The following is a 27884-nucleotide window of genomic DNA, read 5'->3' as shown; positions in this document are numbered from 1 at the left end:
TATGCTTACAGTACAGTGCCAATAAAACAAAACTATATACAGTAAGCACAGAAAAATCAAGAGCACAGTTAAGACCATTTACAAACAGCAGCTGAGCTCTGCAGCTGACGTCCAGGTTTATAATACTATCAGAGACCATGCGCTGTTATGGCTAATATGTACAAGACAATTATTTATAGGCAGTTAGACAGAAGGTCCTGTAAGCATATAGTTTTCTATTCTCCCTTCCTTAAGCTTATTATTTTTTTTCTCTATGAATTATTTATATTTTAAATCTCTAAATGTGTTGTTAAAAGAAAAACAGCACAACAAATTCAAACAAAAAACTATGGAAACCATTTCAGGAGGTCTCTCATGGAAGATCCCCGTCCTTCAAGTGAAAGGGTCTGCTATTGTCTAAACCAGTTGCATACACCATATGTAGCTGACTTCATATAAGATATTGGTTCATTCATTCTGATGAAGTAGAACAAGGACCCTTTTGCTTCCCAAAATTCCACAGATATCTTATGAAGGAGGAAGAAGATTTGCATCAAGAAGGTGCAGATCATGTCAAGAAGAGTATAAATTGTCCAGAAGATCAAATTACGCCTTTTCATAGAAATATTTTCCTAAGTATTTAAAGCATTTTTTTTTTAAATCCATGGGATAGGAGACAATACTTCTTAATCCACAGTATATGACAGAACAGCCATGAAAAACTGTAACACAATACATCTTCAGTAGAACTGGCCATTAGAAGAAACTCCAAACAATAATTACTCTATTACTGTACTGTGACTTCACATCCAATTTTGCTCATCTCGCCATACAAAATGGATGGAGTAGATTACTTTTATATTTTTAATAATAATGAAATGTACAGGATTTGATATAGAAGCCTGGCTACCAGGGTGATAGGTACATATAAGAACCTATTTAGACTAGCTGTGTGAATGCGAATAGCTGTTAAATTGCAATGAAATACTGCATTATATCAAATAATATTTGAGATCAAATAAAACTTGGAAGGCCAATATGCAGTCATATTCAAGGCATAATCTCTTTGTGAAGGGGACTTTTTTCTGATGAAATCTGCTGCTTTAGACAACTGTGTAATATCTCCTTATTTTCCAGTAAGGCCACATATCTTGACAAACTTTAAATGACTCACTCTCGATTTATGCTTGTGCAATTTCAAAATTCATATGACTAGACCAATTCACATGCTAGATGCTCTTGGGAAATGAAAAGACAGTTATTTCATTCTTAGACAGCCCTGGTCTTATTAAAAGAACAGGTCTGAACTGGAGACACTTCCTTTCCCCTTTAAAGAACAACCTCTGAGACAGCAGAATAAAACTCTCCACTTCCCCAACACCTTCCATTCAGGCATCTCCTTTCCATGTATTGAACCAATCGTTGACCTTTGAGATGGCAAAGTAAGCATATTATTGTAAGATTAGAGAGAGAAAAAGTGAGCTTGTGGCAATGGCACAGCAGATCTGAGTACGATTACTGGCTCTGATGCACATTTTCATCACTTATTAATTTTGTAGGGCTCAACTCATCTCAATGAATCCTCAGCAGACAGGTAAGGAACATCAAAATTTTCTCTGTCCCCTGTCCAGGCCACCTGCATCAGCAGACATGCATACGAACAGAGAGTGATTGGGCTCTGCTCCTATTTTCTGCTGTGTCCTCCAGATAAATTGTGTTAGTTTACTGGCAAAATCTAGTTTGTATTATTGTTTGCACTTCAGAGTCAATATGGATATGGAAGAATAAGCTGAAATATATGCCTTGTGCATCATTAATAATAGTGTAGCCTCTCCATAGCTAAGTTACAATTCCCAAACACTTTATTTAATAGTAAGCAATTTATCATGTCTGCTGTACCACGACCAGGTAGTTCAGTATCCCCAATTTACAAGAGGTGCTATTCTTTGCACCTATTTGTACCGCTTACATCAAGACAGATCAACAGTTTGAATGCTAGCTTTCAACTCAGAAAATCCAGGTTCAGTTCCCTGGTGTAGCAAAAAATGATCTAGGCTTCAGTTTCCTGTATATAATATACAGATAAAAACACTTCCTCACTTTATCAGAAGTTGTGAGGATAAATGCATTAAAGACTGTAAGTCGCATCAGTACTACAATAGCCATAATTATCTCAAATAGATACCTGTAGTGCAAGTACAGCGATATTTAATACGTATCCTATGTGTATAAACCATGAGTCAGGGCTGATACAAACACAAGCTATGCTAAAGAGTTAAAAATGGTGCTTACTTGCATGCTCTTCCCTGGCTTACATTCCATTACAGTTTGTATGTCACAGACCAGATTCGACTCTCAGTCACGATGGAGCACGTCTGCTAAAGTCAGTGATTTTATCCCAGTTGTACACTTATGTAGGCAGGAGCCCATTGTCCAGGCTGAGACACTCGATCTGCAAGAGAAAGAATAAAAGGGCTCCAGTGTACAAAGTCATTCATTACAATTTGGAATGAAGAAGGAAATCAGTGGGGTTGCTGGAGGTTAAGCAAGGGCAGAAATTGGTCTTTTATCATTAAAATGCCATAGAAAAAAAATATAAAAAAGCAATGGATCTAATGCTACAGATCCCTACTCACATCTCTTTCTCCTATTCATTGCAAAGGGGTCAAAAAGAAACAATCACGTACATTTGCAGTACCAGATGCAAAATTAATTTATAACAGAATTTCATAAGCAAGCAACCTCTTTTGCCTAGGATGAATGAAATTTTTAAATGACCTTTATCCACTTTCAGACAAAATAAGGTTATTCGGATTGCCATCCTACATAAGTAAATTTTCTACAGTAAGTTTGAACTTAGACACATGAAAATATCCCTCTGAAGTCAGTGAATATTTTTGAAGATTGGACCTGATTTTTTAAGAGCAAATTCTACAGTGGGGAAAAAAAAAAAAGAAAAAAAAAAGAAAAAAAAGTGATTACAGAGCTTTAGATACTGAAAGTACATCAGATTACTGGAAAACATGAAGTTAAAGTTGTTCTGAAATGCTCCAGCAGCTTCTTTGCACGCTTTATTTCACTGGATACCCTTAGCTGTGATGACTTTGTACATAGTATCCAGAGCACTAGATACTTTTGTAGCTATCAAACAGATTTAAATAAAATTGTAAGTAATGCCATTTCTTTCAAAAATTCTGAGTAATACAGCTTTCTGCAACTTTTTATTCTCTTCATATCAAGACAGCCGCACCCTGCAGCCAGCACCCATAAACAAGCATCCAGACTTCAGATAATCACAGCAGTGAGGAGGACTCAGCATTCTCACTTATCAACAACTCCTTAGACAGGAGTTTGGGTTCAACCAAAGGTTTCTCCCCTCTTTCCTAGGGAATCTGGTAACCACTGGAGGTTGGTTTTGCTCTTATATCATTTTTACATACGATAATCCTCACAACTATGGCATTTCACCTTTCTCTTCTTTTATACTCCCCACCTCTTCATGCCAGAAGTAACTGCAAGGGTCCAAAGGCTGCTGCAAAGAGGAGATGCTATAAAAATCACCATCTGTATCCAAGAGGCTAAATAAAGTATGTGCTTGATTCTGTACACTCAATGATGAGTGTAACAGGGACCAAACAACCACAAAATTGAACCACTCCCGTACACCAGTACTACTAAGCCCCAAAGAGGGGTTGTACAAGTTAAAGCTTTACTATAGCATTAGCATATTTAATGAGTACAGAGTTAGAGACTGATATTTAGGTAGTGGTTCAGGATTTGGTTAGACAGTAGATTTTAAAATGGTCTTTTTTATTATTTATTTATTTATTTGTTTGTTTATTTATTGTCTGAAATGTCCAGATATAGGTTATGTTGCCAGTTGGACTTGATCATGTGTGATCCAGACATTTCCAGAGTGCAAGTGGATCAGAGGGTGGGTTCAGTCATTTGCAGGATCAGATGCTACATTAATATGCTATTTAATTTGTCTTATTGGTCCGGGTAAAGAAAACCAATAAAAAAAGGTTTCATGAGCCTATTGGGTCAGATTAAAGGAAGTCACACGAATGCCTTTAAATGACAATACACAAAGGAGTAATGGAGATTGACAAATCCGCCTTCCTTTTCCTTTCACTTTTGAATGAGTAGCTACCCCAGTTTGCAGTGACTCTACCAAAGATAGAGCAAGACTTAAACTCACACCTTCAATACAAAGTAAGGCACTTACCCTACCACTGTAACTCTCTGCAGAAGTGCCTGATGCATGACATTATTTTTTTAAGGGCATAATCCCTCCATCCTATAGCTCCTCACTATTAGCACTTAGACCTGACGGCCTCTTTTCCTAAGGAAATAAGGCTTTTACAGGAATGCTGTCTGTCCATCTGGCTCCCCATCTGCCAATCCTGCACCCAGCAGTATATTCTGAACCTGGTGGCTAATTCCACCCTGTTCTCTAGAGGGGCAAAAGCTTAAAAGATATAAATATCCTGAGTTTTATGAAAATCAGTGATGCGGGAGAGGAGAATGGCAAAGTGAAAGGTGTAAGTGAATGGCGGTGGGATAAGCTCGTTAGCTAATTGCTTGGCTTGGGCTGCCAGCTGGCCAGTCCGCATGTGCAAACTGGCCAGCACAGAGACCTGTTAGCAGCCTCTTGGACCTCTGCATGGTGCATCCGGCCAGCCAGCGGGGCAGGAGACTTTTGTGGAGGGAGTGAGTGTGTATGAGGTAAGGGAAAAAACTGATAGGGAGACACGCTAAGGGCAAAGAGAATCACAGAATCACAGAATTGTAGGGGTTGGAAGGGACCTCGAGAGATCATCGGATCCAACCCCCCTGCCAAAGCAGGTTCCTTAGAGCAGGCTGCCCAGGTAGGCATCCAGATGGGCCTTGAATATCTCCAGAGAATGTGGTGTTATTGAGGTGGAGGAGCCAAATAAAGGATGGTGGTCATGATTTATTATTATTATTATTATTATTATTATTATTATTATTATTATAGGGATTTGTGATTTAAAGTGGTAACAGAGAGACCTGCTTGTTCCTCCTGCGTTGGAGGACAGGGTTGGGCTTTGCACCTCCAGTGAGGGTTTTCCTTATCTTTTATCTTCAGAGCCTAAAAACAACCACTCTGGTCCCCATAATCATCTGCCTTCCTTTGGATGATTACCAACAGCGAATGGTTGAGGAAAGAGCATAAAAACATGACCAAAGAACAGACTACAAAAGGAGCCTTATTATTTCCTCCCCACAACCAATAAAGAGAAGCACCAGATGACAAACTGGACATTTCAAATATTCAGTTTAAAATGATCTTAGTATGGGCATTTTTTGCTGCAGTGTCCTTAACACAGCATCCAGATTCCCCATTCCTGTGGCCTTGAGCAGCGCCTAGAGCAGGAGTTTCCCTGGCACAGTGGTGAAGTGGTGCAAGCATTGCTGCTCTGCTTACCTCCACGCTCTGGTTGCAGGACCGGGGTTCCACAGTGAATTGCTGACCATGGTCCAACCATGGAGAATAAAAACCTACGTCTGTCTTGGTCCTGTCATCAGTTAAGTGGATCCCACTGCTATTCAGTCTTTCAAATACATTTTGGCATTATTTAGTACCATCTCCACTTCCATAACATTTGCTTTTCCCCATTTCCCCACCTTCTTACAACTTAACTGCCCCTTCAGTGTTTAATGTACATTCACCCACAGCACAAAACCTGAAGCACAAGACAGATGGACTCTCCAAAAGTCAGCTTAATTCAGGATTTCAGATGATAAGGTGCCCAAGCCAACCTAGTGATAAAATATGTGGTAAGCAAACCCTGTGATCTATGCAGATAGCTTAAGCTTCTGCAGCGCTAATTGCTATTACAACCTTAAGCTAATATTTGAGCCTTTCTTTTGAGCAAGGATGTGTAACAATTAGATTACAGGATTTGGGGCATTACAAAGACAGATAAAAGCAGCAGTTTTGTCATGGTCTATGGTATTTTGTTTACATAGAGATAATACCAGTGATGATAATAATAATATTAATAATAACTATCCTATTTAGGTCCAAATTCTGATTTGAAGTGCATCAGACTAGATCTGGAATAAACCTCAGTCAAGCTCTCTCAACCTTTTTCAGGATGAAGCATGTAGATCACTAGTCAGAGACCATCCTGCAGTCGCTGAAGAGCCCAGCACAGTGTGCGATGAGCTCTGTCTAATCACAGTAGTAAATAGTGAACCAACATTGAAAAAGCATGGCCCGTGCTTGGACACTTCTTTGTTCTTATGTCCTAAGCATTGCTGAGAGCTCTGATGGCATTTATTGCACGCTGTTCCTCATGACTGTGTGACAACTCCAGCAATCAGACCTCTCTCTTCTTTTATTTTTTTATTTTTTATTTTTGCTATGTACAATCCTTATGCTTTCCTCTCTTGCCCTCCAAATATATGTACATAAGTAAAAATACAATATGCTTGACTCCAGTGATAATGCAGAGCACGGAGGGAAAGCAAACAAACACTGCCAAACTTCAGAGAAAAAACTGTTTGCTACAACAGCATGCCTGATACAATGCATGTTATGTTTTAATGTGGCCTGGGTCAGTATCTTTAAAACTTTCTACAGTGTATTAAAAAGTAGAGACATCTTCTTATGCATATTTTTTTGCGGAATGTTTTTTTTCTATTTCACACTGCTTTTTTGTTTATTCTCCTAGGCACCCAAGGGGGAAAAAAAATCACCCCATGTCTATAAAAACAACCAGCTTTCCTGATGAACCATAGGTTTCCTTGCTCAGAGATAGGTCAGCTTACACAGCTGAGCATTTGGCCCCTGAAATTTTGCTGCTGCTGAGATCCTGGAAAATAAATGACAACCTTCCCCCAGCACACACTCATACACACACACACACGCACACACAAGGAACAAATAGAGATTTTGCTCTAGTTTGCACATTACATTCATCAGCCTATCAGAATTTTTCAAGTATTTACTAATAATGTCTCAGAAGAATCAGTCCCAGAAAGCAAAGGAAAAGTGTGTATCCACTCAAGAATATTAAAACTACTATAAAAACATTAAAATCAGACATATCTGTTAGCACTGGATTTAAAGCATCTCAGAGCAGCTGACGATCTGGTCTCACAGACACAACAAAAAAGCAAAGCAGCTTAATAAAAAAAAAAAAAAGAAAAAAAAAAAGACAAGTTTCCCTGTTTTAGCATGCCCTTATTTAGTCTATTAAAGATGTATAAGAAACCTAAAAGAAAAGGGAAAGTAGCCAGATAGGATGATATTACTTCTTACCCATAGGCACCAAGGTCCTTTAAGAGAATTGCATCCTGCAGACTGTAGATACTTGCTTGAAAACTCGAAAAACAGGTTGAAGCAAAACTCTTTTGAGAATTAGATCCAGACTCAAGAGGCTGAAAGCATCACTTGAAACAGGCAGTTTAATTTATTCAAATAAAAGCCACATAGCTCAAGGACAGGTAAGTAGGTAAATAAGCCATCACCAGCCCCTTCTTGGCAAAGAAAGGCACCGTGAAAAGCCTGCATTAAAGTAGATCTCCGTGTAGGAAATGAAGGAGCCTCAGGTATAGACATTTGATTTATTTTTTTCTAGCTGTGGCACAGGGGAGCATGCACTGGCTCAACCTGTTGTAATAGAACATGTGGGTTGCTAGTTGTTGCGATGCTATTGCAGCAGCCTCTTCATTAAAAGAGGCTGTGTCTTTAGCAGCAACGATTAATTTCCTACATATAAAATCAAGGCACTGCCGGTGCTGGCATTGCTCTTTGCTGTTCTTTTCTTCCCTTTCCTCACCTTTTATTTTTCTTCTTTCTTACTTGTGCAAGCAGGAAGAAATGCAGTGAAGGAAGGATAAGTACTATATGTTTCTGATTTGCTGAGCTGACAATCCTTTCGCTACTTGATTTTACTTTAATAGGATCTTCTTGTTACCCACCTACTGTAGCTCAGCGTGGAAAATCCATGCATCAAAAGGTTGAAAGCTTGAGGCAAAACTTGCCTCCCTGCAGCTCTAGATGGGGTGAGGGAGAGACAAAGTCATCTGGTTGCTTTGCAAACAGCATTAAGGCAGTTCAAGGAAGTCTGGGTTAAGGACATTATCTTCCCCATAAATTAATCTCCAGCAGGCTTCTACACTTTCTAAAGGCAGAGAAGCAAAGGGAAGAGTCAAATATATTTTAAAAGTGTAGAACTGTCAAGGAGAAGTGGTCAAAGGGTTTCTTCTTGTGAGACAAGTGTGTTCACTTTGAGCAGGGGTATGTGTGTGCATGCATATGCATGCACAAAAGGGATCCTGCGACAGAAAGGTGCAAGTGTGACAGGCAAAAAGGATAAAAAATATTACAACCCAGCATACCTGGGCAGCCTTCAGTTGTGTGTTGGTGTACAGGCCTATGAGTGTGCATCTGCACGTGGTGTCACTTGGAGGCACTGCTGGGACCACCCGCACAAGCCCCGAGACTTCTCAGGGGTGTCCCCCTGTAGCCCTCCCTCTGATGAGTAGCAGAAGGAAAGCACCCTAATTCACTGTACCTTCTGGAACGTGATATTCAAAGATTGCACGTAAAACCAAGACTGTGTTCAGAGCCCCGTCTCCACTTGTTTTTCACAGCATTTACTCTGGGACTTAAAACCCAGCGCCTACATCAGTCTTGCAGGAGGGCGTACGTGAGAGGCAGCTTGGAGACACCTCATTGATTGGTCCCGGGCACGTGGAGGGCAAAACCAAGGCACCAAAGGGGATTAAATCAGGCGTTTGTGTCGGCGGTGGACATTTCAGCTCTGCAAATACAAGACCCAACACTTTTCCCTGCTGCAGCACACAGCAGCAGGACGGAGCACGCTGGGAAGCGCGTGTGTACCACTTCCCTCTGCTGGAGGCAGCCCAGACTGTTACCTGTCTCCATGCAAGGATATTTCTACCGGCATCGAAAACGCTCCAGCCCCCATCATCCCGCACAGCAGCAATAACGAGGTGGCCGCAAATCATTTCGGTAACTGCAGTTTATATAAAACCCTCGGTGCTGATCGCGAGGTGGAACAGAGCAGCTCTAAAAGCACGGGGAAATACAGGGCTAGAGGAAAGGGAAGTGTGCTGCAGAGATTGTTTAAGCTGACACGTTCTGAAAGGAGCCAGAATACCACAGCCTGGGCATGTAACACTTCTTAAAAGAAGAATGAACCATCTGATTGCTCACAGCTTTGCACAGCCACATGCATACCCCCCGCCACCAAAACTCTTTGTAGCACCAGTTGGGGAGCGCTTTTATTTTTATTTATTTATTTATTTATTTCATATGCTGCTGTCCATATAGCCGTGCACAGACCAGGATTGTTTTCAGCAAGATCACAGGTCAAGGAGATGTGGGGGATGGAATAAACTGGTGGAGAGAAGACTCTGTCTGCAAGTCATCTTCCTTGCTCTTCTCTTGCATCATCTTAAAACATTAAAATGCCTCCTGTGATACTGTATAACTGATAGGTTTTCCCATCTAATCCCTTGCTTATAGATTGTAAACATCAGTGTTTTTATGACAAAGGCCAGCTATGGCTGTAGAAAGGTATAACCCAGATGGAAATTGATTTTTTTTTTTTTTCTATCTCAAGTATGCAGAACATTTCCTGATGTTTAAGGTATTATATTTCCCCTTAGATAAATACTCATGACTTGCTCCATTAGCTTTCTGGGACCAGCCCCAACCAGGTCCACTGCCCTTGCAAGCCCACTGGCTGCTACAGGATTTAAGAGTACAGGTAGTCGGAAAGTCCTGGCAACCCAGGGCTGGTCAGCAGCCTGTGCATCTCCTGTGGGTGGCCTCCTGGTCCTCTGCTGTATTTTTTTTTTTTTTTCTGATAACATCCTTGTCATCACCCTCTCATGGGTGTTTCTCTAGGAGGAATTGTCAGCTGGTAGCACTTTACCATCTATATGCTGAACACTATAAAGATTTGTTATGAGCCAGAGAGACATTGGAAAGGTAAGCACCACATTTATTACAAAGTTATTATTCATTAGAAAAAGAAAAAGAAAAAGGAAAAAAAAAGAAAAAAAGAAAAAGTAAAGTCAAGTTTATATTTTATGGACCAACCTATCTTGTTTACCTCCCAGTTTCCTCAGATAACCTGATTTTGCAAAGGATGCGTATTCTCCCTAGCTTTCCTGCTATCTCGGTGGCTATAAGTCTGCTGTAGACTAGCTGACCATGCTGCCTCTTCTGTCACGTTTACCCGCATTGCTGTAAAACAAGGCTTGTTCTGTGCTTTGTAGCAAAGCTTCAGCTGTAAATCCAGCCTCAGTAAAACATCAGCAAATATCTCTTCTGTATGAAAAATGGGGAATGAGGAAATATGAGAGATTCCATCACATTTCACTATTAATTTATTTTTTTAAGAGGAGATGGGTGGCATTTGTCTGACAAACTGAATTATGAGGCTGATCTAAACTGCTGGAGACGATTGTGGCAAACAGGAAGGACAAGCCTGTCCAGATTATTTGCTCAATAAAAACATAAAGATGGAAATAAAGAGGAAGCAAGATTTCTGTGGCTCTTAATCTGATGTGTAGAATGGACCCCTGGTCAGACATATGTATTTACATCGACATTTTACTTAGGATCAGAAAGCTGCTATTAAGGCAAATCTGTTGACAGTCCCCACCCATTATGGTTTGTTTTGCATCTCAGTGTAGCCTTATAGCAAACCGGATTTTTTTCAGGTAACAGTGAAGGGCAGATAGGCTCCAGAAGTTCACTTAATATATTCCATCTACTAATGAGCATCTACTCTATGGGACTAGAGCAGATCTAGCTTGAAGCAAGCTATCAAGAAGCTTATAATGAGGTTGTCAGGTCTTTAGAATAAGGTCCTTCAGTCTATGAATCTGTTCCCATTATGCTGTATTATTTCACTTATGTAGCTGTAGCTCAGAAGACCAGAAGTCAAAGCGTTGTTCTTCACTCAAGTAGAAGTATCAAGAAAACCATGTGTTAAAAAATGAAATGACAGCCTGAGGGACATATGAAAGGGGATTGATTCCCCTGAGGTGAGCCCAAGGGATCCTAGGCTATGTCAGTACTAGCATTTCTACAAAGACTAGAGGGCTGAACTAGTAGGGTAGATCTTGCTATGACAATGGAAGAAGACATATAAAATAACCTAAAACCATGTTATATCAAGATATTCCTAGACTTTAAAGCAGAATTCCTCATGAAGCTCTATCACGCAGTCAGGAATTTTCATACAAAAGTCATCAAATCTAAATGGAAAATTAGGGAAAGAAGATGATAATCTTCTGTCACTGATGATAATCACTGTCCCCACCAATCGAATAACTTGAACCTGAATTTCAAGACATCACACAGCAGCAAAACAGAAAATACGGTTTATTAGCTCATCATCGAAAATAATGACTACATTTATCCCATGTTCAACTGTACTATAGCCAAACAAACTGTAGAAATAAAGTTATTCTACAGTGGTCGTGTATGCTATTGAGGTAGGGTTTAATCTCATTGGAAGTGTGGAAAACTATCTTTCCACTTGTTATGTTGAATTAATGACAGCCTCCACAGTCAGTTCTTTATTCATGGTTAAAAAAAAAAAAAGAGAGAGAGAGAGAAAAAAAAAAGAAAAAGAAAAAAGATAAGGAAAAAATATAGAAAAATATAGGTAACAGAATGTTTGTTTTAATATGTATGTTAAAAGGACATCTGAATGAATAGGAAACAGCAGATTTTCTTCTTTCTTCCTTCTTCCTGGTGAAGTATTTTTGGGTTTCTTGCAAGCAAAAAAAAAAAAAAAAGAAAAAAAAAAGGAAAAAAAAAGTAGTAACTAAATGATAGAACATACTGACCCCAGCACAGATGCTTTATCTGCAATCACATTTGGTCTGTGTCTGATATCCCTGATTACCTACCACTTCAGGCATTCACCTGGCAATGAATATCCCTGCAGTTAGGGTATAATACTGTAAATGCTACTAACATTTAAATCTCTCTAACATTTAAAATAGTTGCCATCCTATTTCCCAAGCATTCTGTGTCAATCCTACTTTCCCTTGACCAGAAAAGTAAGAGGCATATAAAAGATATCGGAAGGTGAATGGTCACTGTTCCCTTGTAAAAGGAACAAAAAAATAAAATACTTGTCTCTCACATTTGAGTGACTGTCTGCAGGAGGGTGGGCCTGAGCAGGGACAGTGATGAAGAGAGAGACCTGAGGCAATGCAAGAACTGGACTGGGAGCTTCCGAGACACTGTCACATTTGGCTGAGGACCGAGAGGTTTGGCAGTGCTACAACCAGTCCATCATCCTGCAGGAGAAAGAACGAGGCCATGAGGCTGATTAGAGAGGAAACAATGACCTTAATTTTGTTTCCAAGGAGGCTACTCCTTCCTTAAGTTGATTTGAAAAGAAAAAGTTAAAGAAAAAAAAAAAAAAGAGAAAAAAAAAGCACAATGTTCTTTGTAGAAGTGAAATATAAAATAATATGACGTACGTTTAGCAACAAGTGAAAACTATTTTGATCTTCATCTGTTAAGGCAATGCAAAGGTACTGTCAGAGAAGTATGTTGCCTTCATGGTCTTGTTGTCTCCCAAGACATGATGCTCACAGGGGTCTGAACAAAAGAAGCCACAGTGAAATTCCAGTCCTTAGACAAGGCACTTCTGAGCCTCAGTTTTCCTCATCCAGGAAAATTAAATAACACATATTTTCTGAACTTTTCACACTTTTTGAAATCCTCTAGTAGAAAGAAGGTGAATTCTGCTAAAATGTTTAATACCACAGAATTATGTTGTCCCATCCATAGTAGAGTGTTTTCAGAAGAGAGAAGACAGATATTCAGAAAATAGTCGAATAGCATTTCACTATCAGCTTTGTGAAGCTCCATCAGACCTGCCAGCTGCAATAAATATTATAGAGCAAAGTACGATTTCACCATTCTTATTAAATTTGGCTTTACATTAGCAAGATATGTAAAGGCCTAAATGTGCCAGAGGTATCTCCACTCAGGACTGCACATTTCCTGCTTTTTTTTTTCTTTTTTTTTTTTTTTTTCTGTTTGTCTGTGTCTTGGACTTTCCTCTATACAAAGGTTTGCCATGATTTGTAAGCAATCTATGCAGAGGTAGGCCCAGCTGAGAAGTATTATTACACTCAGACATTTTTATGTATTGACAGAAGATGAAATACACCCATCTTCTTAATACTCTCTCTATATATATAGCATTTAATTGTCTTTATTGTCTTTTTAACCATAGGGTCAGTAGCTTGCATTTATATTTAAACCTTTTCTTTCTTTTCTATTTTTTTTTTTTTTTTGACCTACCATAGTAGTGTTCAAATTAAACCAAGAGAACTTTGTTTAGTTTTGTTCCAGACTATAAAGTTTCTAACATCACTGGTTCAGAGCATAACTCTTCAGACCAGGATTCTGGACAACTGCTCCTGAGCAACTGTGTGCTCAAGTCATTTTACTTTTCTTGTAAACTGAGGAGAGCAGTGATTTGTAAAACTACCTTGAGATCTATGGGTAGGAAGTGTCAGGTAGATGCCGTGTGTGACTATAAATACAATTTGGACAGCAAAAGGGGCTGGAGCCAAGCTCTTTCAGAAGGACATTTTTAAACTGAGGATGCTGAAAATCTCAGTTTCCCTAAGCTAAAATGCTTTCAAAGCCTGCCAAATCATTTGCATTGATTTCAGTGAGAGAATTCATGAAGGAAGAGACTATTGTCAAGAGGACAAGTGGCCTTTACCAAGCTTTCTTTGACCACTAAAATCAGGAAGATCGATATTAGGTATTACATCAAATTTAAGGTTGTTACAAGACTGATTTCTTTGTCTAGCAGGACTCTAGAACTTCATCAAGGATTTGGGGCCACTATTAAAATAAAGAGTAAATATGTGTTCCTACATAGAAAAGCAGTCCAGTAATTTTTCCTTCTCTCCATCACCACTTATTCCTAGTTAAAAAGTCTATAATAAACAGTAGCTCCCATAGCTCTGCTAAAATTTTGTAAGCAAAGTCACTGCAGCTCATGCAAGATCCATTCCTCATTCTTCAGGTTCAATGACTGCTGGGTCAGTGCTGTTAATACGAATTTCTACGCTGATGCAGCCATAGCATTAAATGACAAGGATGACAGTATTGCTAATTTATGCAGGCACTGAAAAGAGAGCTAACCCATAATTTTGTTATGTTTTCAGGGCTTGACTTTTGTTCTAAATGTCAACAGGGTGTGCAAATGCCACAGAAGTCTCCCTTAGGACTTGGCTCAAATTCATATGCAGATACTTCTGAGGATGCCTTAGATTCATGAACTTTAGAAATTCAGCTTAAATATAGAAAGGAAAAATAGCCATGATATATAATGTAAGAATTCTGTATAAACTCCTGAGGATTCCTATGTACTTGTACTTGTACTTGTATATATGCCCACACACATATATACATACATACACATGTGTATACTATGCGCATAGGATTTCAGATAAACTCATTGACCAATTTCAAACAGTTCTAGAGTGTAAAATATAGTTTCTTACTTTTCCAGTTTACCTCCTTGGGTTATATTTCTAACAACTTTTTTTTTCGTTTTTTTTTTTTTTTTTTTTTTTTCCCCTATATTTCGTTTTTCTATTTAAATTAAAAGTTAATGTTGAAAACTTATTAAAAGGATGAAAACTTTCTCTTCTATATCTCTATAATATATAAGCACTGGGGGAGGGAAATCCTTCAAACTATTGCAGCAGTACACCTCAGACTTTTTCTGCACGGAAATGTTTAAATGTAAAAGACCTGCTGACACAAAAATTCCTATGTAGAACCCTCTGGGGCATGACTGTGCTGAATTGCTTGACATGGCAGGATGGAAAAATCTGTGCAAAAAGTTGTGCAAAAATAAATAAATTCTTTGGCTAATCCCCAATTCCTGATATTAGGAGAGGCTTCTGTCCCAGACAGAAACAATCATGCACTGCATGGGTAGTGGTCAATTGCAAAACATCAGGCTAAACAAGAAAGAAGTGTCTATTTTGGAGGGCAGTTTCCTCCCACTGTCAAAGCGGATGGGCAGATAGTATTTGATCTATACCTCTACTCCCTCCTCCTTTACTTAGAGGTATATAAATTAAACATTAAAAGTACATTAAAAGGAGCGTGGCCAGCAGGTCAAGGGAGGTGATCCTCCCCCTCTACTCTGCCCTGGTTAGGTCTCACCTGGAGTACTGTGTCCAGCTCTGGGCTCCCTGCTACAAAAAAGACAGGGATCTCCTGGAAAGAGTCCAGTGGAGGGCCACAAAGATGATACGGGGCCTGGAGCATCTTCCCTGTGAGGAAAGGCTGAGAGACCTGGGTCTGTTCAGCCTGGAGAAAAGAAAACTGAGAGGGGATCTTATCAATGTTTACAAATATCTGAAGCGTGGCAGACAGAGGGATTTGGCCAACCTCTTTTCAGTGGTCTGTGGGGACAGGACAAGGGGCAATGGCCACAAGAAGGAGCACAGGAAGTTCCTCACCAACATGCGAAAGAACTTCATGGTGAGGGTGACAGAGCACTGGGACAGGCTGCCCAGGGAGGTTGTGGAGTCTCCTTCTCTGGAGATATTCAAGGCCCGTCTGGACGCCTACCTGTGCAGCCTGCTCTAAGGAACCTGCTTTGGCAGGGGGGTTGGACCTAATGATCTCTCAAGGTCCCTTGCAACCCCTACAGTTCTGTGTGATTCTGTGTGTGATAAAAGATAAGACTACTCTGGATTTTCTCTTGCTTCTGATCTTAGAGATTGGTCTGAACAAACCACAGGAGACCCAGGTTTTCATAGAGGCTAACATTGTTCTCATTGAGTCCCATCTGGCCCTCATGGCAAGCTTCCTAGTAGTTCAGTTGGTTTGGGTACAAGTTTTCGTTTGACATGTCTCTGCCAAATCAGGTATATGACTATTATACACGTTAAGAAATCAGAGTTATACATTCTTTTAATTAAAAAATAAATTAAAAAGAAAAAAAGAAAAAAGAAATGAGACCGCACACACACACAAATCCTTCTTCCAGCCGTGATCTTGAACATAAAACATCATTTACGTTCATGAAAACTAAGCCTTCCCATCCCACCATCACCATCTAGCTTCATCTCTTCTGCTTTTCAGCTTTCATGCCAAACACTTCTTATCCCTTTATCACAAAGTAGTGAACGTGTAGACTTATTTGAAGCCAACATCAATGCTGATCTTTTTTGGCACTGTACAGAGGGGAGTACAGAGTTATAAAGCTGCTGGCAATTACCTTTCCTTACTGACTGAACATCACTTGAACACGTGACATGCATTGCGGCATGCAGAATGTTTGACATCCCAAATCTTTCCTTGTCAAAGCAGAAGCAGTACCTGATCCCACGGTTGCAATGGCTTGAAAAACTGCTAGCAGCTATTGTGTTTTTCAGATTTATTCTATAACAGGGTTTCAAAGTTGTCTGTTGAATGTCAGTATCAAAGATAAGGCTGGTTTTATGCCTATGTTTTGAGCTGCTATGTTTTGTGGAATGAAATACACTTTTTTTGAAATGTCTTTCCAAGGCTTCCCGTACTAATGAGTGTTTTCAGAAATAAATGTTGTGTGTCACAAAAAAAAAAAAAAAAAAAAAATTGTTCCGCTTTTCTGTTTCATTTCCTGTCATTTTGTAAACTCTCTTGAAATCAACCATTCAAAAAAGTAAACAGATGTTCTAATAATAATTAACAAGTATTTCTGGAAGTAGGGGAACTAACAGAGCCTGGAAACCTAAGGGTTTCTGTTCTTCCCTATTGTCAGCCCCCCTCCACCACAACAGCCCCCATTTTTTCCTTCTTTCCCGATTTCCCTATGATTTCAACTCCCACTTCCAAAGCCTGTAGATGAACATTTCCCCTCAGCACCCTCCGTGCCTCCAGGCTCTCTTTGAAGTCTAACAATTACCAGCTGGCAAAAGGCTCTCCATGCCGTGTCTGGTTCCAAAGTATACATGTGATAACTGGCCGGTCACTTACAGACTGATTGTTCAGTGTTGGACCAAGCAGAAAAAAAAGCCATATCACAGCTTTTCTAAATTGAGAATTTCTCCTAGATTTGTAGGGTATTAATTTCAGCCTTTTCCTCCTACTCTCCCATTAATTTTCATGCAACTTATCAGTACCTCATTCTATTTTCTTAAGAGACTTCTAGCCCTTGTCCAATATGATTAATTCAACAATGATTTCAGTTGTTAGTAAGAGGACTGATAAACCGATGGATGGACAGAACAACTGCATAAGGCTTTAAGAACTCAGAATAAAAATTAGTCTGTCATGAAGTGTGTACTCTAAGGAGCTCAGGAGACTTGATATCTATTCATGAATTCTACTTCATGACATCACCTCATCAGAGAAAGAAATATTATTGTCATGAATTTATAAATGGGTCAACAGAGACATGAAAAGGTTAGGAGACTCCTCAAGGTCACAGAGCAAATCTGTGGCAGGGCCAGGGATATTTTTTTGGCTGTTCTGTACTGGAACCTCAAAGCCACTCTACTTAATTGGGTCTTTGGTGAAGGTGGGGCTTTGTCACACAGTCGGACTAGGAGTAAAGGTACAAAGATTCCTCTCTCTTACATTTTGTGGTTGCTGTTACTGGAGCCACAGACTGAGTGGGAAGAGGGACAGAAAGGGATAAGTGACACAAATGACATGTGTACTCATTAGATTTCTGAAGGTTCTGAAATTTCTATTCCTGAAACCCACCATGTAGATCCTTGGCTCACCCTATTTGTCTTGCGTGCTCTCAGCAGCTCATCCTCAGATCCCTCCATAGTCCCAAGGCTCAGTTCTTTTCTCCTTTCCTTGAGTCTGCTCCTACATTGACTTCTGCTTGGACTAGGTTTTGCTACTGAGACTGCCTATGGGTCACCTTTTCTCAAATTCAGATCTTCTTGATTAAGCTGTATCAACTAAGCTTTTCTTCTCCTGAATGAAAGATGACAGAAGACAGGTCCCTGCCACAGGATACCAAATATCCCTTCAACCCTCAATATTATCTCCCAGTGCCCCTGCACTGAGAAGGGATATTCTTTCTTTTTATAGGTGGGAAAAAAGGAGGCACAAGGAGGTTACACAAGTCCTTCAAGGAACATACAACTTGGATGAAAAAGGGATAAACTTTGGGAGCGTTAATGTGAAATTCTGCCTCTCAGTGAAGTCAACAGTGAAAATGTTATTCCTCAACTCTTTCTTGCATAATCCCATGGTTCTCCTTGCCTGGAGTTGCACCACTTGTTCTGAAAGGCTTTGGCCTCAGCTGGGTTTCCCTGGCTTTATCGCATATTTTCTTCACAACAGCTATCTTACAATTCCTTAAACTCCTTGGGTGTGATCCTATCCCCCTGTCTATATCTCCTGATTTGGTTTGGTGACCTCCTTACACACCTCATAAAGAGAGGTTAGAGACCTTTACCAGGGAACGCTCTGTCCTTCAGACTCAGCTTTGTTTTTGCAGACTGAATGACTCTTAAAACCCCAGGAGTTTGTATGATTAAGGACTCAAGAACCCCATAAAAGACTACGTGATTTTCACAGCTATTTGTATCTTAAGCCACAGTACTTAGATCTTCCTACACCTCACTGCATGAAACATGTTTACACTTATGATTCTAATTATTTTAAAGCAAATTAGTGGTTTCTAGCCTTTCCCTGTTATCAAGTCCCGAGAAAAGATAGCCTTGGGACCATGGGACCATCTCAGATAATTTTAATAAGCCACAAATGTTTTTAATATGACTCTTCTCCATTCTCCAGACTTAGGTTTGCCCCCTGGGGGAGTGGGAGTGTTGGGGAGGGGGATTGGGATGTGACATTGTTTTTAAAGGCAGTACCATTAAAAAAAAAAAACAACAAACAACAACAACAACAAAAACAGTTATTTCATCTCTGCCTTTATATCAAACAGCTTTCCTACTCGTCTATGAATAAGAGAGGGGAAAAAAAAATCTTGTAAGTTAGCTACTACATAGGGATAGAGGGAACCTGGACCCAGTTTCTGCCTATCATGGTAACTTTCTGTGTAACCTTAGGCTAGGTGTTTCCTCATTTTAAATACTAGTATTGTAACATATTCTTGCATTTGTGGCTGAATTAAATCATTAGCTCAACAGACAAGCCTTGCCTGTCACTATAAGAATGTATGCACATACGGTCCTGATCTCAACTGATGTCTCTAGGTGCTAATGCAATGCAGACTTTGTAGTCAAAACTTTATAGTTAACTTTGCTAAATCAATCATTGTGTACAAAATAAAAGCTCTGAGGATCCCATGGTAAGTAAAGAAATAGACAAATAATGAGCAAGACCACCACATTTCAGATCATGTTGTTTTGAACAAGAACAAGAACTACACAGTGGTGTGATAGCAGCCCTTAGTTCTCCTCTCTAAGATCCCATTGACATTGCTGCTTTTGCTCACTTTACAATTTATTACTGGAACATAGCAACAATGTACTAAAAATAAAATTAAGCATATTTTCACCCAACCATCTCGCCACTTGAGGATTCTAGCCATTTATGAGATGTGATAATCTCCTAACTGCTTTTCTCAATTAAAGAGTAAGTGCTCTGCTCTGCTGTAAAAAGGATTTAACTCACAGAGCTGGCTTAGGCTGAACCAGGAGCCTGCCACATCCAATACACTTCAGGTTTTTCTAGAACAGTAATTCTCAATACCTCAGGGCAGCTAGATTTGGCTATCAGGAGCTGTGTTTATGCCTGTTGTGCTTCCAGATTATCCACATTATAATGCTTTGACAATCAAAACCATGGTCACCATGGATCTTCATGAGACTTATTCTGGAACATGACTTCAGGCTTGGAATTTTTGCTGAAATCTTCATTTCTGTCTTCTGCGTGAAAGTATCAATTTGTTGAAACACACCAATTTCAGCCTAAACTTTCGTCAGAAGAGAACCTTCTGGCTGCAGCTATGTCTGTGAAGCAGAAAGTCACTCACCCCAAAAGACCTGGCTGCTTGGTGACCAGCAAGGTCCTCTTGCAGCTGCACAAATAATGAAATATTCATTCGGCCAGAAAAGAGACAAGCTCTTTAGTCCCTTAGTTAAAAACTAATTTGGGACGTGAGAACTCTACACAGGAATATCCTTGCTCCAATAAACATGTCTTTATTCACGTAAAGACCTTGGGCACCAGAGGGTGTGAGGGAGGGCTGCCTCAGGGAGCCCCAGGAAGATTTTGATGTCAAATGTTTTTTTTTTTTTTCTGAAAATCAAATTGCTATTAATGTCAAAAAGTCTACAGGCTGCTTTTCCCCTTTCCTTAAGAGGCCCTGGTTTGACTTCAGTATGATCATTTTTTTGAAATCCTGAAGAGTTTTGTGGGGAGGGGAAAACCATTTCCCTCCCAACTTTACGTAGCATCCATCACCACAGAAGCAGACACTCAAATACTAATGGTGCCTGTAAAGCATAAATTGAACTCTGCTAAGTAAAATTAAACCAATTAATCATAGGCCAAAACTTCAGGAAAACACACACACAGACATACATAAAACCAACAGAAGTCTTCCAATGTGCTGTGAAATCTGCCAGCTTCTGGGACCTGCAGGAGTCTCACAGGACCAGTGTGTTACTCAGCTCTTGCAACAGCTATGTCCAAAACAGAGTTTTGAAGAGGGACAACAGTATTAGGGGGTTAAACTCATCTCAAATACATGAAAATTAACTAGCACTCAAGCTTTTGTGTGTCATGGAAGCCTTTTGATAGGGTAGAAATTCCCCTAGTTTGGCTTTTGTGGTTTGCCAAGTTTTCCCGTCCTCAGTCTTCTATTGAAGATAGATATCTCCTTGCTCCTTCTCTTAAGATGAGAGCTGTCACACATGCACACATACACATACATAGATATATGGAAATATTCAGACCTTCCCAGTTATAGCTCCTCTTAAATGAGTCTCCCTTGACTTTCAACAGCTTATCCTTCTCTCCATAGAGAGATCCTCAGTGGCTACTCTTGTAGACATATTCTCGTTGAAAAAGTCTTTGCTTTTTCAGACTGGACAGATGGATTGTGTATGGATCCAGAGAGGTAAGGCTTTTTCCACAGTGCCATTTGTATAGGTGGTGACAAGCCAGGTTGGCTCGAGGAAGGTGGAATTCACACCGTTGCTCTTGTGACTGGTGGCACTGTGGATGGCTCACTGTTAAAACGCTGCGAACGGCTGCATATGTGCTTTCTGGCAAAAGGGCCTCCATTCCATAATGCATTTGCCAGCAGAGTCCTTTACTGCTTAGCTCAAACATTCTGGATTTAAAACCAGTCCTGCTATTGTGCAATGCAGAGGTGCTCACTTCTACAATCCCTTGTCTCCGCCTCCTAAAAACCCCAGAACCTTATCCTGCTACTTAGAGAGATAGGCAAACTTTATCATTAAAGAGCAGACCAAATGATTTGGCTTGAATGAGCAGAATATGCCATGTTGGGGGAAAAAAAAAAAAAAAAAAGGTTTTATTTTTTTAAAAAAACCTTAATTTATGAACTACTTCTGGTTTCTTGCCAGGTTTAAGACCACAGTTGGCAAGTATCTCATGAAGGATGGTTTGAACGTTATTCAGGGATCCTCCTGAAAACAGCATGTGCCAGAAAATATATTCCACATCCCACCCAGTTTTGCAGACTCAGGGTATATTAGTTGAGCCTTTCCTTTCTGACATAAATCCAAAGAGCAACTATTCTGAAATATTTTTTACCCTGGCAGAAGCAGTAGTGGCTTGAAGTACCTGAGGATTTAAGGGACTTGCATTTTGGTCCAGACTTCAAACTCATTTTACTCGTTTAGGATGAGGGTACAGTTTTACTCTGTTAGTGTCCAGCCATACTTGTCACTTTTGTAAAAGGTTTGGAGATGAACAAGTGAAAAATACAGTATAATATGTAGCTTCTCATAATTCTTTTGAACTCCATGTATTGGGTTGAAATCCTTTTCTATACTCAGAAGATAGAGCAGTGAAGTGGAAGAGCTCTTGAGATGCCATCTAATCCAACCCTAAGCAGAGCCTAAGCCATTCCTCACAGGTGCCTCACTTAGTCTCTTCTTAGAAGCAGATTTTATCTTTTCAAGAAAATTGCCCAGTGTTTATCTATGCTCAGCTTTAGAAAGCTTTTGAAACTAGATCTTCTCATCTGGATTCTTTTTGCTCGTATTATTTATGGTGAACATGCTTGGAATGTATTCATGTCCTTCATGCAACAACATTTTCATACTGGAAATATTAAGACTGTTCCTCAGCCCTCACTTCTCTTATACCAACAAATCCCACTTGTTCAACTTTTCTTCAGTGGATGTATCTTTTTTTTTTTTTGATCTCTGATCATTTCCCTTTTCTTTCACTGGACTCTTCTGCTGCTCACAGAGATATATGCTACATCAAATTGGCCACGGCGCCTCTCCTAAGCTATTTATTAGGAGCAATTAATGAGCTGGATATGTGTGTTTCATTCCGCATCCTAATATAATATTTTTGAACCGAAGTATATTGCTGCAAGTTTCACCCCAGACTTGCTATGATCTTCAGACACAGGTAGGCAGAACTGCTCCCTGCCGTAGGGCAGCTGATTACTCCCTAGTGAGCTTGTCACACTCGCCTTTCTTATTTTGGAGTATCTACCAAGATCGGTTTGAATTCTACATTTCTATCATTTTATCTACATGTTTGCAAGCTCTCTTTGCTTGGGGTGATTTGTAATACTAGGAAATGTGATCTATTCCATCCTCCCAGTCATCAGTGAAAATATTAAACAGAATAATCTGATCATTGCAAATCATCACATGGAATCTCTTTTTCACTGTCTGAAATCTTTCTAGTGCATCTAGTTTTTCTGCAGTTTCATCTAAGCTTAGCTTTGTGAACAGACTGACTTCTCAAAGCCTTTCAAAAGCCTTTCTGAAGTTTAGGAATAGGGTTCACATTGGGAATTTATCCTGAAGTTATCAAAGATAACTATTAAAAGAGCTCTTCTGCTGATTCCTTAAATATTCTATTGAGGAAAAGCATTGGATTATCTTGATTTGGAAACAACTCACTGATAAAAACAATATCTTACCATGCCTTCCTTGTTTCACTGGTGGTTCTTACTCCTTTAACCCTGGTATTAATTTTGTTAGTCATCCAACTGCAGTTAATCTATCTAGGGAAGATTAAAGCAAAAAGACATTAAATGCTTCAGCCACATCATCAGTTATTTTCTCTCTTTGTCCACTGAGTAATGGTCCTACAGTTACATTTCTTTTAGTGACAGAACTGCTTTAGGCATCTCCCAGCCCCTCCTCCCCTTGCCATCCATCCCTCTTTCCCTTGCTTTACTGCTCGTTTGTGCCAGTATGACAGTTTGCAGGACCGCATGGTGAACAAATTAACTGATTCAAGTTAAAAATAAACATGTTTTGCTGGGTTATTTCTTCACACTCTTTCCTTCCTCTTCTTATTATTACTAATGTACCTACCCAATATGTTTTTATATTGCTATAAATCCTTTGCATAACATTTTGTCCTTCCTGATTTTGTCCCTATGTGCTTGTGCTTATATTATTTCCCACTGATTTGATCTACCTTCCACTTTATCATTCCTTCCTGAACTTCACAGAGTAGAGATGATCATGCATTAGACAAGCTCTTATTAACCTTCCTAAATATTGCATATGATATTAGTCCAAGCCCCAAAGTTGTTTCACTCAGCTTTTTCTCCTAGATTTGCTTCTTGTAAGATCTCCTCTGCAAATCAGCTGTACTTACTGATGTCTCCTTTCTCAAAGCCTCATTGTATTTTACTTTCTGATTCTCCTTTTTTCTTAGCAGGAATCAGGGTATTCACCCTCTTCCCAGTTTCTTATTTTCTCAGCTAATTCACATCTATGGCTCAGAAGAGAAACTACAACAGCATTTCATTTAGTAAATCCCAGTTTTGGGGTCAAAATCCAATTTTCAGAGCAACCCAGGAGTTTGCCATTTCTATTGTATTCCTGTCCTGACTGATATTTGCTGTCAGTGTCTCCCATCAACTCCAGCCCCTGAGGTTTAGATGTTCCATTAGCTGTTCAAGACACCCCTGCCATCTCACCTGTCTACTCTGGTGGTAACTACCACACATCTCACCAATCTGATGGTTTCCCTGTGTTTTTCATTGAGACAGTTTCAACAAGTCCATCTCACACTGAATTCTGGCTGTCAGAGCCAACGATGTGTCTTTGATCTATAAACCACATCTCCTCTCTTCTCCGCCATCCTCTCAGAACAAGCCATACCTCTTTACATCAATATTCCAGCCATGTGATTTAGCCTAGCAAACCTCCTCTAAGCCAATTAAGACATAATTCTTATTATGTATTAAGATTCCAGTTCCTCTGGCTTATTCCCTATGCATTTTACATTAGTGTACAACCTTTTAAAATGTTCACAGGATTGACGCAGTGGTTTTCTTTTCATATCCCCTTTGACCTTTTATGTTTACACTCTCCTTTCAATGGCATATTTAAGTCCATCCTCACCCACCTTTAAAACTGGTAAGCAAAGTACTGGGGTCATGCATATCAGTATTGAGGAAAATCAGAGTACTCAAATACTGCACTATTAAAATATTAAAACCTTCTTAAGCACTTGAATTTTACAAAGGAAGATCTTTTCTGTGAATTAGCAGGACAGCTACTGGGCATGTTAATAACATTAAAACAAGAATGACTGAGAAGGATAGGTATTAGTCAGTGGAAAAAAATAATCTGCAAATAAAAATCACCCAGACTAGGAATGAGTCACGTAGATGATTTATCATTAGCAGTGAATTTTTCCAATTCATGTTAGACCATGCCCACATCTTATCCCCACTGCAAGCTATCCCAAACACACTAGGTACTACTTTTTTTTTTTTTTTTTGTCTTGCAGAAAATGTCTATAAATTGTCTTGAATAATCAAATTCTAAAGGACTTCAGACTGCTGACAAAGCAGCCTCTCCCTATACTTCCTCCATTGAATATAACACACTTCTGTTTCTTGCTTTCATGCAAATCAGTACCTGTATGCATACGTACTCAGACATACAGATACACAGCCAGCAGATCAGCTACAGCTTCCTGAAACTTGCAATAAGACAAAAGAAGAAAAAGGATGACATGTTCAGCTATAAAAAATGGCCACATTACAGTGCAGCTGTAATAACAAATGATAATATTTTACTTAGCATTTCCATAGAACTTTCCATCCATCATGTACTTGTAGTTTGGCAGCAGCTTTCTGTGCATCCATGCTTTTTCTTGCTGGTATTCTCCAAAGTAGGAAACCATTTAATTGTAATCACCTTAAACTTCCTTTGCTCTCCCAGAGCATGTGGTACCAGTCATAGTTAAATAAAGTACTACTGGGTCCACTGCTATCTTACAGACTTGCTTTTAATGTGAAGCAGGCTATGAAATTTGCGTTAGAACTAATAAATCAGTAATACATGCTTCAGTTTCTCTGCGATGTAGGTCTCCATTGAATTAGATAGAAAGCTATTTTACCTATTTTACATAAACAAAACACAGTGGAAATCCCCCAAAATAAAGTCTCAGTGACTTCAGTTTGTGGGTATTCAGCTTGCGAAACTTAGAGGCTGACGATCCTTACATTTAATGAAAGAGTCGTTGTAATTTTACACTGTTCAGTCAAAAAATAAAGGCTTGAAGACTAGGATTGCACAAAAATCTGATTAATTGTAAGGAAGACACTATGAGTATAAAGGCTCATTTTGGTCAGTCGATATAGACAGCTCCAATGGGACACTGAAATCTTGTGGATCCATCAGCTACAGAAGATCCCTGAGACTTCAAAACCAGGTTTCTTGCTGAAACATCTGAACTTAGATAGGGTGGATCCAGCCTTATGTGACTCACGCAGACCTGGCAGCAGAGCCTGGACTAAAAACAGCCTCTCGGCTGCCTGCCCGCTGTTTGATGATCACACTGTGTTTCCTGCAGAGCAAAGCCTGTGTGAGGGAACCCAAGTGCCAGGTACTCACAGCACCTCCCAAGCCACTGCCAAATCTTGACACTCGGTTTACTATGCACCATCCCTACTGATAAGCATCCTCCTTGGATTCTTAATTGCAAATGTCATTTTCAAATAGTTTCAAATATACAATAGAGAAACAAGTAGCCTGAGGGGGTGGGAGGCCTTAAGTCATGGTCACCATCATGTGAAAATGGATGGCTCATCTCCCGTACAACTAGTGAAGTACTGCAGCGCTAATAAAATAAGGCCTGCTCACAGCAGACGCAGGCATATCTTTCAGCCCACTCTCTGTGATAATAGATGTAGTAACGTTTTGACTACCGCCTCGTGTTTACTGTGGGTGTTAGTCGAGACATTTCCATGTAAATAAAACATTTATCAAGCTCACAAAAATGTCTGCAGAGCAATTATTGCACGAGAATGGTGAGTGCTGGAGAAGCAGGCTCATTCATTGACTCCATCCACCTGCTCAGGCTTGTTGCAAAGAAAGCTGCTGCTTTCACAGATGCTGGAATTAGGTCAGGTCTCCTGTGTAGAAGCTGCATGGCCCAAAGAGTAAGGCTTGGCACCAGGAGACCTGGTTTCTATTCACATAGCTTCTGCTGAGTTACTCTATGGCCTTAAGCAACTCACTTTGCTGCTCCATGATACTGTTTGCCACCCATCTGTAAAATGGGGTTAATGGTACTTATCAGCCTTCGCAGAGTACTTTTGTGATGTAGGGTTGAAAATTGCAGTAAGTGCTAATTGTTTTCACTCTCTTCATGGAGAGAAGTTCCTTCCCCTTCAGGGGTGTAAATCCAAGCACATTTTCCTGCTGGCTGTTATGTTAAGTTTCCATTTGCACTGATGGTAACTTCCTTTCCCATAAGTTTTCATATATATGATATGCAACATCTGAGATTGAGATTCTGTGGGGCTGGGTACTGTTCATTCTCGTAGCAATGATGGGCACTGCAACAGAGTTTATAATCTAGAGATGTCATAAAAAAAGGCAGTAGAAAACAAGTGCTGTTCCCTGGTAGGGAACTGATGGCAAGAGGTTGAGATGCATCACTGAGTTAAGAAAGATCTATTTAAGAGCGTATGACAAAGCCCACATTTCCTGGTCTCCAGATTAGTGAGTTAGTCACAAGAACTTCCTTCTTGTCTGCCCCAATGTCCTTCTGGATTAATAGCAGGCATTACCATGAAGCATTTTACTTTTGATGGTTCAGGTTTCATTTTACAAAATATTCACATTTCCCAAACAACTGCCTTTCCTACAAACTGATCACTGACACCACGCAGTGCTGGGGTAGGACTGAAATTTCTTAGTTACTTTAAAAGAAAGGCTTCAGAAAACTTAGTTTATTAGCACATTAATTGCAGCTGTCACAGACAGCAATTATTTGCTCAATTTTCCTCAAATTCATCATTTACTTAAAAAACAAAACCAAACCCAAAACGGCAGTAATGAATATTCAGAGTATCCTGGCACTTGAAATCCTGTTCTCATTTTCTAGCTGTCTGTGGCCTCCTCCTAACTGAATACCTTGCACATCTTTCAGGCACGTATGATTGACAGCTGTCCTGCATGTGTAGCAAATCAGAGTTTAATCCCCCATATCAAAGACAAATGTACTTTGACAGTTTCAGTGCTGAGCAGCACACACTGTGCCATCCAGCCAGAACAGGTACCCTCCAGAGCAAACAACAACTTGTCTCAACTCCAGTGGACATTTATGGTTCATCTGCAGTCACCTGGGCGCTGAAAAACACCTACAGCTATTGGATTACCAGCAGTAGGAAGGGGAAATTTTGCATGTAGTTCCTATATAAATAAGCAATATT

The 27884-nt window shown here is 39.7% G+C and overlaps 1 protein-coding gene across 4 annotated transcripts in view; it reads right to left on the bottom strand.

The window, feature by feature from the left end:
* TENM4 (teneurin transmembrane protein 4) overlaps positions 1–27884 on the bottom strand; it is a 1681110-nt gene that overhangs the window by 612645 nt on the left and 1040581 nt on the right. For 3 of the 4 annotated variants that reach the window (XM_080576311.1, XM_080576312.1, XM_080576313.1), the window contains exon 7: positions 2272–2431. The gene's annotated coding sequence lies outside the window, so the exon portion shown is untranslated. Of the gene's footprint in view, positions 1–2271; positions 2432–27884 lie in introns of those variants that run through there. The other variant, XM_080576316.1, reaches the window with a different exon arrangement.

This window comes from Anser brachyrhynchus (genome assembly GCF_964034855.1).
Source record: "Anser brachyrhynchus genome assembly, chromosome: 1".
Taxonomy (NCBI): domain Eukaryota; kingdom Metazoa; phylum Chordata; class Aves; order Anseriformes; family Anatidae; genus Anser; species Anser brachyrhynchus.
Note: the sequence above shows the minus strand (reverse complement) of the source record. Positions and strands in the feature narration are given on the sequence as shown.